Consider the following 14,329-nt stretch of genomic DNA (forward strand, 5'->3'; position numbering starts at 1 on the left):
TCTTACCGAAAATATCATATGGATGCTCCAAATAACACCTAACTTTGATTCTTACATTAATCTTCTTTTCTCTAATATCAATTCTGGCTTCTTTAGTGTCTTCCAATTTATGGAACTCTATCTCATAGTATTGCTACTGTATTATGTTGACCTTAAGTTCCCCACAATATATGCCAAATATATTTTGATGACTGCATGAGAAAATGAATAGATTGGGAGAAATGGCACCATAACATTGCAAAGGACAGCATAAATAGTTTGTTTAATTATGGACTACATCACAGGCCATTTTTTTTTTGTTAGAAAATGTTTTGTTGTTGTTATCAAGTGCACTGTTTTCATAGTCTATCTCAAATGTCATGTAGAAAGGTAAACTAAGAAATGATGACATAATAAACAATCCCTAAATCTTCTATTTTACCTTGATATAATTACACATTGGAAAATTAAAAATTTTTAACATTAATTTATTTATTTTGAGAGAGAGAGAGAGCGTGCTCACGAGTGGGGGAGGGGCAGAGAGAGAGGGAGAGAGAGAACTGTCAGCACAGAGCCTGATGTGGGCTTGCACTCCTGAAACTGTGAGATCATGACCTTAATCGAAACCAAGAGTTGGACACTTAATCAACTGAGCCACCTAGGTGCCCCTGGAAAATTAAATTTTTAAGGAAATGTAAATAAGTAGATCATCATAGGGGGATTAATCTTTAAAAGGTAACAAATAGTGCATTATCTTTCACCATATGCAAATTCAACTCAAAATGGATTAAAGACTTGAACATTAAGACCTGAAACCATAAAACTCCTTGAAGAAAACATAGGTGGTAAGCTCCTTGACATGAGTCTTGGTGATGATTTTGGAGTCTGACACCAAAAATAAAAGCAACAAAAGCAAAAATAAGCAAGTGGGACTACATTAAACTTAAAAGATTCTGCATAGCAAAGGAAACCATCAAAATAAAAAGGCAACTTACTGAATGGGAGTAAATATTTGTAAATCATGTATCTGATCAGGGGTTAATATCTAAAATATATAAAGAACTCATACAACTCAATACCAAAAATCAATAGATGTTCAACATCATTAATCATCAGGGAAATGCAAATCAAAACCACAATGAAATATCACGTTATACCTGTTAGAATGACAATTATCAAAAAGATAAGAAATAACAAGTGTTAGTGATGATTTGGAGAAAAGGGAGCCCTAATGTTCTATTGATGGTAATGTAATGGGTATAGCCACTAAGGAAAACAGTATGGAGGGTCCTCAAAATTTAAAAATAGAATTAAATTATGAATCATCACTTCCATTTCTTGGTATAAGAAAACAGAAACAATGGGATGAAAAGATATTGCACCCTTGTGTTAATGAAGCATTATTTATAATAGCCAAGATATGGAAACAACCCAAGTGTCCATTGATGGAAGAATGGTTAAAGAAGATGTGGTATTTATATATCATGAAATATTATTCATCTGTAAAAGGCTGAGATCTTATCATTTGACAAAGTAGAGAGACCTTGAGGGCATTATGCTAAGTGAAACAAGTCAGGGAAAACAAATACTAGATGATCTCTCTTAATATGTGGAATCCAAAACACACACACAAACCGCAAGCTCATAGACACAGAGAGTAGAGTGGTGGTTGCCAAAGGTGAGGGGTGGGAGTGGGAGAAATTGGTGAAGGGGGTCAGAAAATTTTGAAAAAAGGAAATGTAACATAGTGCATTAGTATTTTTTCCCTCAGTTATCTTGGTACCATTTGATTGTTGAGCTTACTTATAGGAACACTAAAACAAACCCCGTAAGTACAGAGTTTTGTAGTAAATAATTTAGTTTTGCATATTTTCTTATCTTAATGAATGTAAATTTTTTGTGCATGTTGTCTTCTCTGTTAGAGAGTATTTTACAGACCTAGCAAAAATCAAGGCATTGTGAAGAAAACTCTCTGCTTTGTGCTTCCTTGGAGATTATTATTATTTTGTTTTAAATATTTGATTAATGTTAGTAAAAGAGATTTTTTAAAGAAATTATTTTTAAAATAGAATTTTGATTGACATTTATTTTCTAAGGTTCTAAACAACTTACTGGATGCATCATAATAAATTCATGTTAGTTTTTCTGGTCTTCTTTCTCTTTTGACCTTTCCCTTGATAATCTTGTTTATTATAGTTTTTGCATTTTTAACAAGGGAGACAAAGGAGGAGAGGATAAGTATGATCAATTTATTTCTTAATCTTTTTAAGAAATTAATATCAGTGAAATGTATTCATAATAATTTTCATTTTATTGAACATCTTACTTCATATATTATCTATAATTGTTGTCTTACTTGCTAATAAGAGCAACTAAGTAAATGAGGTTAGTTATTATTTACCATATTTTAGAGATGAGAAACATGAATGTTAGAGATACTATATGAAGCTAAGTGCCACATTTCCTGGGTTTTATTGTTCCTTTTTCTATGCTGCTTCCATTATGGTTATAAAATAGTATTTTAATTTATCATCTCAGTAATTATTTTATCCCCTTGGTTATAAAATGACTTACAAATATCAATGAAGATTCAAAGAGAAAGCAAGTGGGATCACTTGGGTGGCTCAGTCAGATAAGCGTCCAAGTCTGGATTTCAGCTCTAGTCATGAGCTCACAGCTCCTGAGATCGAGTCTTGCATCAGGCTCTGCATGGTCAGCATGGAGCCTGCTTGGGATCCTCTTTCTCCCTCTCTCCATTTCCCTCCCCGCTCATGCTGTTTCTCTCTCCCTCCATCTCTCAAAATAAATAAATAAACTTGAAAAAAAAAGAGCAAACAAACAAACAAGTTTGGATTCAGAAGTGGAACCTAAAATGAGACCAAAATGCAAATCATGTACTTACCACAGGTGGTCACGGATTTAGCTATTAGTTTTCCTCCAATCAAACTCAAAAGGGATATCTAATCAGTTACACAATTGATGGTGCTCATTAAGTTTAAAAAGAACCAATTATTTTTTGAGATGAAAAATTGTTCTCAGTAGTAATATCAGACTAGAAATTTTCTGAGTGCAGTGGCTCTCCTAGAAACTGTTTAATGTAATAGAATTATTTTCAACAACATTCTTCAGGAGATTCCACATTGAATTTTATGGACTAATTCTTTTATAACTTCTGATGGCATCATAGCAAAATACAGTTAAGCAAAAACAATTTATAGAGAAGTTTGTAGAGTGAAATAGACACACTGCCTGGTTAGATCAGGAGTACAGATATTTTGAGGACTTTGGATGGTCTTTTTATTCCTCAGGCAATCTTCCCTTGCAACTAATTATCAATACATATAAAATAGCAATGCATTCAAGATTACATTATCTGTCTTACATGGATAATGATTTAATGTCAGTTAAGATAAGATTCACAGAACTTAAAAGGCCACAAAATGAGGTGGCATAGGAGTGATACATTCAAGTGAATGCTGGAGAGCCTAGGAAGGACAAAGGCTGAATGTGAAGGTGTTTGGAGACAAACCATGTAAAATCCAGGTGGAATAATTTGATATTATCTAGTTTTTACATGCATCAGTTTTTTCAGGTTTAAATAAATGTAATATCTTTTAGGAAAGAATTTCAAATTAAATATAATATCTTCTAATGATAAAAATTTATCCAAGAAGGAAATTAATATGTTATGTATATAGATAAAGTTAGGTTTCTTTGAAAGTCAACTGAATATTTTAGAAACTTCTAGTATGAAAGTGTAGCACCCTTAAATCCAGGTAGTGCTGCAAAAAGCTCAAATGTTTAGAAGTAGAAAAGTACTTGCTGTTGTTGATCACATGGAAATGAAATCTACCAACTCAATATTAGCATTCTTTAATTCTGTAGTGACTGACTTAAAGATGAAAGGAGCTGCTCATATCCAAGATCAGAGGTATACCTTCTGTGTTTTGTATCAAATGATCTAGTACCTCTCCATTTTTTTCAATTCACTGATCCCTATGCAAGTTGACACCTCCCTAAACTTTCCTGCAAGGTTGTTCTTGTTCTTGGGCTACCAGGTCACCTTCGTATTTTCATTTATGACAGGGTTGAGGAGACCAATGAGACCCTCTACAAATTTTCATAGGAACTGTATAAATTTTTTCATCCTGACTATAGCTTTGTGGTCACAGAATTTTTGACAGAAGAGAATAAGCCCTAACTATCCAAAAGGAAACGAGGATCAAACCTAGCTGAAAACAGTGTACATGAAGTTGATGCAGAAGATGTAAAGAGGATACATGTATTTTGCGCATAACGAAATTGTGCTGTGGTTTTCATGAGAGCTTGTGTGTCTAAAACAGAGCAGGTTATTAGTTCCCTTCTACTTCTTTGTGTCAGACCGTACACTATTTGATAAACTGGACCCCGTATGGAGGAGAAGAAACCAGAGAGTGAGTCTATCTAAATCACAGGGTATGAGGACTTGCAGAAGGTGTAGGATGCTTGGCCTAGAGAGGAAAAGTTTTTGACTGTTGTCTGTAAATACTGGCAGAGCTCTCATGTAAATGATGCTATATTTTTTCTATGCTATTGCAGAGATGAGAACTAGAATTCATGGGTGACGTTGTATTGTGGGAGACTTAAACTCATTGTGAGAAATAACTGTATGGTTGGTTCTGGGAAGGGCTGCCTCCAGAAGTGAGTTCTCCATCACTAGAGAATATATTCCAGTATTTATTTGTCCAGGATATTTTCATAGAGAGGGTAGTATACAGCTTAGAATACTAGATGCTTTTCTCTACTTCATAGAGAGGGTATCATAACAGCTTAGTAGACTGGGTGTTTTCATTCCTGAGTTTCCTTTAGACCTTGTGATAGAAATTTTGTTGTCCTGATACTCTTTGGTACAGTTTTGGGCACTAGGAATCACTGTACCCTGTGCAAAGATATTAAAATTTATAGGGAACTTCACAGAAAGGCTTTTCTGAGTCATGAGGATTTGGGTCTGTCTTCCATGTTTCATATGGAAAGGAACATTAATATTACAGTGAATCCTACTTGCTGTGAAAGCATACCACAAAGTTGCTGGCATTGCATTAAAGTCACAATTGCCTTTAAATAAATGATTGTTGGCGGACAAATAATGACAATGTTTATAAGTAACTATCAGTATATAAAAATGTTTTTCTTTCGTAGGTGGGTAACAAACTTTGAAATCAGTTTAGTATGAAAATTCGAAGTGAGCTGACTTAAAATTCAGGGAAGCAGTATAAATTTCTCAAAATTTTCTCAGCATACTGAAGATGTGGCAATAAACAATTACCTCTTGAAACATTCCCTCTTCCAAGATGAACTTCTAACATACTGATATTACAGGGCTATAGAATTCAGTGCAAACATTCTGGGTATCTAATTTTATTTCATTTATGAAACACCATAGCCATTCAACCTTTCCTGAGGTTTTTTTCCTTTTTTGGTGTTTATTTTTGTTTTTATTTTTACATTTGTTTAACTGAAATTAATACTATTTACTATTTCTATCTGTGAAATGTACAGATAATCTTGGACAATTACAACCCAATATAAGATTCATAAGAATAGCATCCTGCATCATAACTGTGTGTATAGAAACATGTACTTATGTGTATGTATGTGTATATATATGTATTGGCATACATATATATCTACATAGATTTCTTATTCAAGACCAAAGGAAAGCAGCCTCCTAAAGGCCTGATATTTTTGATAATTAAGGAACAATTTATCGATTATATAAAAATAGTATATATTGGTCCCAAAATAGAATATTTATTTAAAACCAATGCATTTAATGTTTACGTGATATAACAGGGAGTAACATTTTTATTTACTAAATATGATAGGATGAAATACATTAACAAGTTTTATTTAGCTATAACTTTGGCTGTAGCATTTTTTTAAGTTTACCTATTTATTTAGAGAGAGAGGGAGAGAGAGCATGTGAGCTGGGGAGGGGGAAAGAGAGAGAGAATCTCAAGCATGCTCCATGCTGTCAGCGTAAAGCCCACCTCAGGGCTAGAAGCTACCAACAGGGAGTTTATAACCTGAGCCAAAATCAAGAGTTGGATGCTTAATCGACTGAGCACCTAGGGGACCCTGTAGCAATTTTTATTCAATGCATCACTAAATGTATGAATTTTTGCAGAATGATTAAATATCTAAAGAAGTATTCTAGTTTGATTCATGTACTTGTCTATAATTGACAGAAATGTTTGTATTAAAAGTGGACCTTATGCTTTTAAAAATGAATTTTACAATAAGAGGCTTTAAATTCAAAATGTTTAAAAATATTGGTGCAGTAGTATTTTACAACATGACAAGTTGCTAACGTTTCATTGCTGAGTGATTTGAAAATATGATGGAATAGTATCATTCCAGGAATACTTAAAATATTGTTAAATGTTTGAATGGTCTGGAAAGGAAATCTCTCTATATTTCTGATATTTGATTATTCATATTTCTTTTTCTGCTTAACCCTAAATATTTTACTAATAAAATCAATATGAAAAATATGTTAATCAGACATCAAAATAAACTTAATAGCTTTTCTTCCTTTCTGCATGTTGCTTCTATATGTCAACCTGTGGAAATTGAGGCTCCATTAAATTGAATTGCTTGGGCTCAAGACAAACTACCCCCTTTAGAAATATACATAAAGAAAACAAAATTGCTTAGATGTTTTGTTGCTTTTTAAAATGTCTTATGCCTCAGTATTCACTTCAGTGTCTTGGAGCCTTTTTTTGAACTCTCCTTAGTAGCATCAGTTTCTCTTGAACCAAGTTAACATGCTTTTTTTTGATATTCATTTTCTAACTTGTGTTTGTATAACATTTAATAATTGCCTGAGTTATTATAGCCCAGTTGTAACTTCCCATATTTGGTTTTGTATTTATTTTATATGTATATATGTCAGAAATAACACAAAAGTTCATGCTGATAAATTTCATGATGATGTCACTAATGTTTTTTTTTTTTTTATTTTAAAATTAGGATGTAACATGTAAAAATTGACGAACCAAATCAACTGGTAGGCTTGTGTGTGTCTATACTCTAAAACTTAGGCCAACTATTTTACCCACTTGTGACTTTATCTTAGTTAGAAAAAAAGAAGAGGGGCTGAGAGAATGGTGTGATATATTGATAATGAAAATAATCAGGCTGCCAGGAAGCTTGGAGCCTAAATCCAAGAAAAAAAGAAGAGGGGCTGAGAGAATGGTGTGGTATATTGATAATGAAAATAATCAGGCTGCCAGGAAGCTTGGAGCCTAAATCCAAATGCAGGGGTTGATCATCACCTTATTGCTTGCATTTTTGTGCTCCCCATACTCCCTGGCCTTTATCTTAGTATCTGTCACTCATTTTATTGGCATTTGCTTTGTTTTTATTTCATAGTATGTATTTGATAAGCCATGAAAAATCAGTTTTGCCTTGTACTGGTAGGGTTCAAGTGTTACATAATTTTGAAAATAAAATAATGTATTGTATGGCAGTTTACATTCTCTCTTTTTTTTTTTTATTTTTCCTTTGTTTAAATTTTAGCTGTAGCACATGTTCATGCTGATTATCCCAGCTCTTCATTGGATAACATGCCACCTTTTTAATCGGTGTCTTCTGTTCATTGAAAATTCCCAGTTCTTCTTTTTAATGCTTAAATATTTTTGAATTTTCTTCTTTGCTCTGATATAACCTTCAAGAAGAAGATCCTTATATACACAAAGCTGATCTTTTAACAATGTCTCCTGTGTAGTTATTCGTGAAGTATCTCATAAAATTATACTGATACGTAATATAATTTTCTGTCTTACTGCCAGTACTTTGTGAGAGCCTGTTGGCACATTCTGTCTCCTCTCAAGTTCAGATGCTATGTATACTATGAAAGTTAGTGAAAAAAAGAGACATTCCCTTTGATTGTCTTCTTCTTCTTCTTTCTTTACTTTTAAAGTGTGTTTACCTAGTGTGTAAGCAGGAGAGGGGCAGAGAGAGGGAAAGACAGAATCACAAGCAGGCTCTACTCTACCAGCATGGACCCCTACATGGGGCCCAAACCCATGAACTGTGAGATCACGATCCGATCTGAGATCAAGCAAGAGTTAGATGCCTAACCAACTGAATCACCCAGACGCCCCTTGATTTTCTTTATAAACATCTCTATAAAAGTCTCTACTACAATATAATAATTGCAGAATGCAAGAATATATCCTAAAAATTTAGCACGGATGGATAGTTGATTCATTTACATGACTGATGCATATTTGATATCACTTCTGCTATTTAAACATATGAAGTAAATATTTCTCATAAAAAGTGAAAGTGACTAAGTTTTCAGTCAACTCTATAAGAAATTATTAGAAAAATAATCAGAATATGGCTTGGCTTCACAAAATGTAAGTGATATCATATATGCCTTATTTATTTGTTTGCTTATGATAAGTTATATAAACTGTAGCCAACATAGTGTTTCTGGACTTCACCAAGATATAATGGCTGATCATTTAGTAAAAATATTTAATACTTATGTAAGGCTTATTATGTACCTGATACTCTTCTAAGTATTTCATATTTATTAACTTATTTGATCTTATCAATAGTTCTGTGAAGTAGGTGATACTATTTGTTTCATTGTATAAACTCAGGCTAGTATGATTAATTTGGGTATTTGAATCCCAAGCTGTCTGGTTCTAGAATCCAGGTTTTTACTTGAAGTGTTATATTCCAGTTATTTGAGAGATTGAATATCATAGAAATCTTTGCTTTTACCCTTCAAGTACCATATCAACATATAGAGGCACAACTCAAGGACATTACGGATTTGGTTCCAGACTACCAGAATAAAGTAAGTGAGGTAAATTTTTTGGTTTCCCAGTGAATGTAAAAGTTATGTTTATATTATACTGTAGTCTTTTTTTAAAAAATGTTTACTTATTTATTTTGAGGGGGGTTGGGCAGAGAGAGAGAGAGGGAGAAAGAATCACAAGCAGGCTTTTGCTGTCAGTGCAGAGCCCGATGCGGGGCTCAATTTCACAGACCATGAGATGATGATCTGAGCCGAAATCGAGTCAGATGCTTAACTGACCGAGCCACCCTGGGGCCTCTATACTCCCGTCTATTAAGTGTGTGGTAGTATTATGTCTAAAAATGCGTACATACCTTAATTAAAAAACAGTTTATTGAAAAAAATGCTAACCGTCATCTGAGCTTTCAGTGAGTTGTAATCTTTTTGCTGGCGGAGGGTCTTGTTGTTGATGGATGCTTACTGATTAAAGGGGTGGTTGCTGAAGGCTGGAGTGGCAGTGGCAGTTTCTTAAAATAAGACAACAATAAAGTTTTCCTTACATATATTGACTCTTATTTTCATGAATGGTTTCTGTGTAGCATGTGATGCTGTTTGAAATCATTTTACCCACAGTAGAACTTCTTTCAAAATTGAATCTTGTACATCTCCATTAGAGCTCTTGGGTGACCAGGTGAAATGTCAATAGTCAGTCATATTTTGAAAAGAACCTTTTCTCTGAGCAATAGGTTTCAACAGTGGGCTTAAAATATTTGGTAGATCATGTTGTAAACAGATGTGCTGTCATCCAGGCCTTGTTGTTTCATATATACACTATAGTCTCAGAGTAGGCTTAGCATAGTTCTTGAGGATCCTAGGACTTTTGGAACGGAAAATGAATAATGGCAACGGTAAATGGTAAATGAATTTTTAAAGCAAGGCATTGACTTCTCTCTAGCTATTGAAGTCCTAGGTGGCATCTTCTTTTTCATCTTTCAGTAGGTGGGTTTTTCATCTTCATTGAAAATCTTTTTGCCATTTTCATTGGTTATCTTAGCTAGATCTACTGGATAACTTGGTGAAGCTTCCACATCAGTACTTGTTGCTTTGCCTTGGACTTTTATGTTAGGGAGATGGCTTTTTTCTGTAAATCTCATGAACCAACCTCTGCTAGCTTCAAACTTTTGCAACTTCCTCATGTCTCTCAGCCTTTGTAGAACTAAAGAGAATTAGGGCCTTGCTCTGGATTAGACTTTGGTTTAAGAGACTCTTGTGGCCGGTTTGATCTTCTATCCAAACCACTCAAACTTTCTTCATATCAACAATAAGACTGCTTTGTTTTCTTATCTGTCATGTGTTCACTGGAGTAGCACTTGTAACTTCCTTCAGGAACTTTTCCTTTGCTTTCATATCTTGACTGTTCTATGCAAAAGGCTTTCAACCTGCCTACCTCACTAAGCTGAATCATTTCTAGGTTTTGATTTAAAGTGATAGATATTGCAACTCTTCCTTTCATTTGAACACATAGAGGCCATTGTAGGGTCATTAATTGTCGTAATTTCAACATTGGTGTGTCTCAGAAAATAGGGAGGCCTGAGGAGAGAGGTGGGGGAACAGCTGAATGGTAGAGTAGTCAGAACACACACATTTATCACTTACGTTCACCGTCTTTTAGGGTGCTATTGGTGACACATCAAAACAATTATAATAGTAGTAACATCAAAGATCACTGATTACAAATTACCATTACAAATATGATAATAATGGAAAAGTTTCAAATATTGTGAGAATTCCTGAGTTGTGACAGACATGGAGTGGGTAAATTTGGTTGGAAAACTGGCACTGATAGACTCACTCCACACAGGGTTACCACAGACTTTCAGTTTGTAAAAAATAAAAGAAAAAAAAAAGCAAGGTACAATAAAGGAGGCATGCCTGGAAAAGGGAAGGAGGACTCCTTTTGTTAGAAGTTTCAGGGCTCTTGCCTGAATCTTGTCTTCTGTGTTTGAAATTTTCATCAGTTGTGAAGGTCCTGAGGCAGGTTGTATCAAACTTGCAAGTTAAAACTGAGAGAGACAAAAAAGTGGTATGCTAAGTGACAGATTTGGGATGCAAAAGGAACAATGGAATAGATCCTATAATAAATACAGCAGGAGTAAATACAAGCTGCTATGCTTGAATCCAGTAAACCATGAGACAAGGACAGCATAAGGAAGAACTGTCCGAGGAAAAAGTTGGGTGAACAGTTCTTAGTGATTTTTGGAGAGCCCAGCTCCACTGTGGTGTGGATCCCATAAAAGTAAACTCAGTTTTACATTGGCTGCATTAATATGTTGTACTTAATTTAGTATAATAATAATAATAATCTCATCTTGGTTAGGGCATAATTCTGAATTCTTTTCCCAGTTAGTATTTTCAGCTCTGATAATCATTTCCCATGCTATAATGCTATAGGCATAAATTTTTAATCTTTTCTAATCCATTATGGTTTTAAAATTCAGCTAAAATTCTGATCTCAAATTTGACCTAACTTGAATGTTCTCACTTCTCCCCTGGTGGCCTTAAACTGAGGCAATGATTGCTGGGAGCGAGATGAAGTGGATCATGGGCTGACTCTGAGATGAATGTCCCCTTCTTTCTTTTTAAGGTAAAACTGCTTTGGGCAGCGTGCGTGGCTCAGTCTGTTGAGTGTCGGACTCTTGCTTTTGGCTCAGGTCGTGGTCTTGTGATTCAGTTCATGGGATCAAGCCCCAGGTCGGTCTCCACACTTACAGTGCAGAGCTTGGGATTCTCTCTCTGTGTCTCTCTCTGCTCCTCCTTCTCTCACTCTCTCTCTCAAAATAAATAAACATTTTTCTTTTAAAGTTATAACTGCTTCAATATGTTAGGTCCGAGAAGAGAGGGCAAAAAGTGCTAATGGTATCTTTACTTAACAGTTGCTGCTTTTCTGTCTTTGCTTGGATAACTTCGATGTGGCGCTCTCGTGGACCTCATATGTGAAATATTTGGAAAACCGCTCTGATATGGGAGATCCAATCTGAATACAAGCTGGCCTATTTGGAGCAAATTCTTAGCTGTACACTCAATTGCCCCTTGTTTGGGGAATCTCTTCACTTAGTATTAGTGCCTGTAGCCTAGCTACATTTTATATATTCACCTGACTCATGGGAAACTTATTTATAATAACTGTTAAGTCTTTAGGCTGCTCCAGTTCAACACCCTGCCTAGGGTGGTGGACTACTTGCATAAAATACAGAGAATAGAAATCTCTGCATGAATGATTAGAACAGATGTTTTTAAGTTTTGCCTGTAACCTTTAAGTTAATGCAGATTCATAGATTTGCTCTTGTACTGTCCCTTTGGGGATTCTCTTCAGCAGATCTGGTATAAAGCCTGCAAATACTTTATCATTTGTTTATTTTTTAAAACAGTTCCAGTTGCCAGTAGTGTTGGGAACCACTAAATAAGATTACGATACTTACCATCCTAAAATTACATATACTAGTTACTTTCTTTAAATCAAACCCTTTAAGAACTGTGATAGTTTAATACTTAAAAGCAACCACATATAAAAAGTTTTGACAGTAATGCATTGAATTTGCAAGATACAACTTTACAGAAAATATATTCCAGTTCATATTTATGTGATAATGTGTTACCTCAAAACCTCAAAAATAGATTTGCTTTGTTGATGTGGTTTCCTTCTACTAGTGAAGGAAACTAGTCCAATAACATAAAGGGTTAAGATGCCTTAGAGGAAAAAAGAAAATACTACCATCTTTAGAAATGTCTATGAAAATACCTCCCAAGGCAAACTGTTGGCAGACTGGCTAATGGCAGATTGTGTACATCTGTGTGAGTGAAAATCAGCTCAAGGGTGTCAAGTGCTCTTTTGAGTCACACTAGAGTCCCTTTATATTTATTTTCCAAACCAAGTAGTAGTTGCCATTTCTACCAACCCACACAGTCCTATTATTTTCCCATCTTTGCTTTATAAATAGCTGACTCTCACAGCGCTTAATTTTTTGTTGGGAAATAATCAAATAATAATGCATTTCTCACATTTGGGACCTCATGGCCAAGGAAACTTACATGGAATGACCAATTTACAGATGTGTTTGGATAAGGCTTCTCTGAGGAACAGCAATAGTGATTTTAATTTTTAGTAAAATAATTGGTTTTAAGTGAGGTTTGCTTTGTAATATATCCCTACCAAATTATACACAGACTAGTTAGAGAAATGATACATTAGTAATTAATCCAGTGTGAAGACTAGCATCTAAAAAAAAATTTTAAGTGAATGGAGGAGAAATTAAAAATGAGAAATTCCTAAAATAAATATAATTATTTAAATAAAATAAAAGTTATAGTAAAAATTCTGTGAAATACATTTGAATGAAAGCCAGTATAAAAACATTGAAATATTCTATTAAAATACCTAATACCAAGAAAATTTTCAAAATTAAAATAATATATAACTTTAAATTTCATTACTCAACCTCAGCCACTGCGAACATTCTGGGACCTCAGCTTCCATTTCTTCATTCTGTGATATTTATTTTTAAAGATTATTTCAGGGGCGCCTGGGTGGCGCAGTCGGTTAAGCGTCCGACTTCAGCCAGGTCACGATCTCGCGGTCCGTGAGTTTGAGCCCCGCGTCGGGCTCTGGGCTGATGGCTCAGAGCCTGGAGCCTGTTTCCGATTCTGTGTCTCCCTCTCTCTCTGCCCCTCCCCCGTTCATGCTCTGTCTCTCTCTGTCCCAAAAATAAATTAAAAAAAAACGTTGAAAAAAATTAAAAAAAAAAAAAAAAGATTATTTCAGTCATACTGGACATGGAATATGCAGTCCCTCTGCATCAATTTACATTTTATTATAAACATTTTCCATAATATTACCTATTACTCACAAACGTAATTATAATTATTGTATAGTATTTTATTAGAAAACATGATTTAGCTATTTTTCCCACAACTATATATTATATATGGCTTGCTCACAGGTTTTAATATTATATATAGAACTGTTTTAGAGACCTGTATCCCTAGGGTATTCTTGTATTTTGGACTACTTCCTTAAAATAGACAACCAGAAGTGGGATGATTAGATTATGGAGGCTAGATAATTTTAAGTTTTTTGTTCATAATGCAAAATTGCTTTACATAACTCACAGTGCTACCAGAAAGATAGGCAAATACCTAATTCACAAACTTACTAGTATTTGGTGCTCATTTTTTATAATGTTGTAAAAAAATTACGTTTCATTGTGTCTTAGATTTGTATAAAATACAAATTATTGGGTTAGTGGAGATTAGTGGAGTTTAAAAATTTTTCCATATGTAGAAAATCCATTTGTATTTCTCTTGCACAAAATTTCTTTCAATGCAAAAAATAAATTTTTCCTTTTTTATGTTATGAAATTTAGTATTTTTCTGAGCGGTGTATAGGCTCTTTATAAAATAATCAACTTTTATCTGGCATAACTGCAAAAATACTGCTTCTAGTTATTTTTGTTTTTGCTGATGTATTATATTCAAGATTTACTTGAAATGTGATCTAAT

Source organism: Panthera uncia, chromosome B1 (genome assembly GCF_023721935.1).
Source record: "Panthera uncia isolate 11264 chromosome B1, Puncia_PCG_1.0, whole genome shotgun sequence".
Classification (NCBI taxonomy): domain Eukaryota; kingdom Metazoa; phylum Chordata; class Mammalia; order Carnivora; family Felidae; genus Panthera; species Panthera uncia.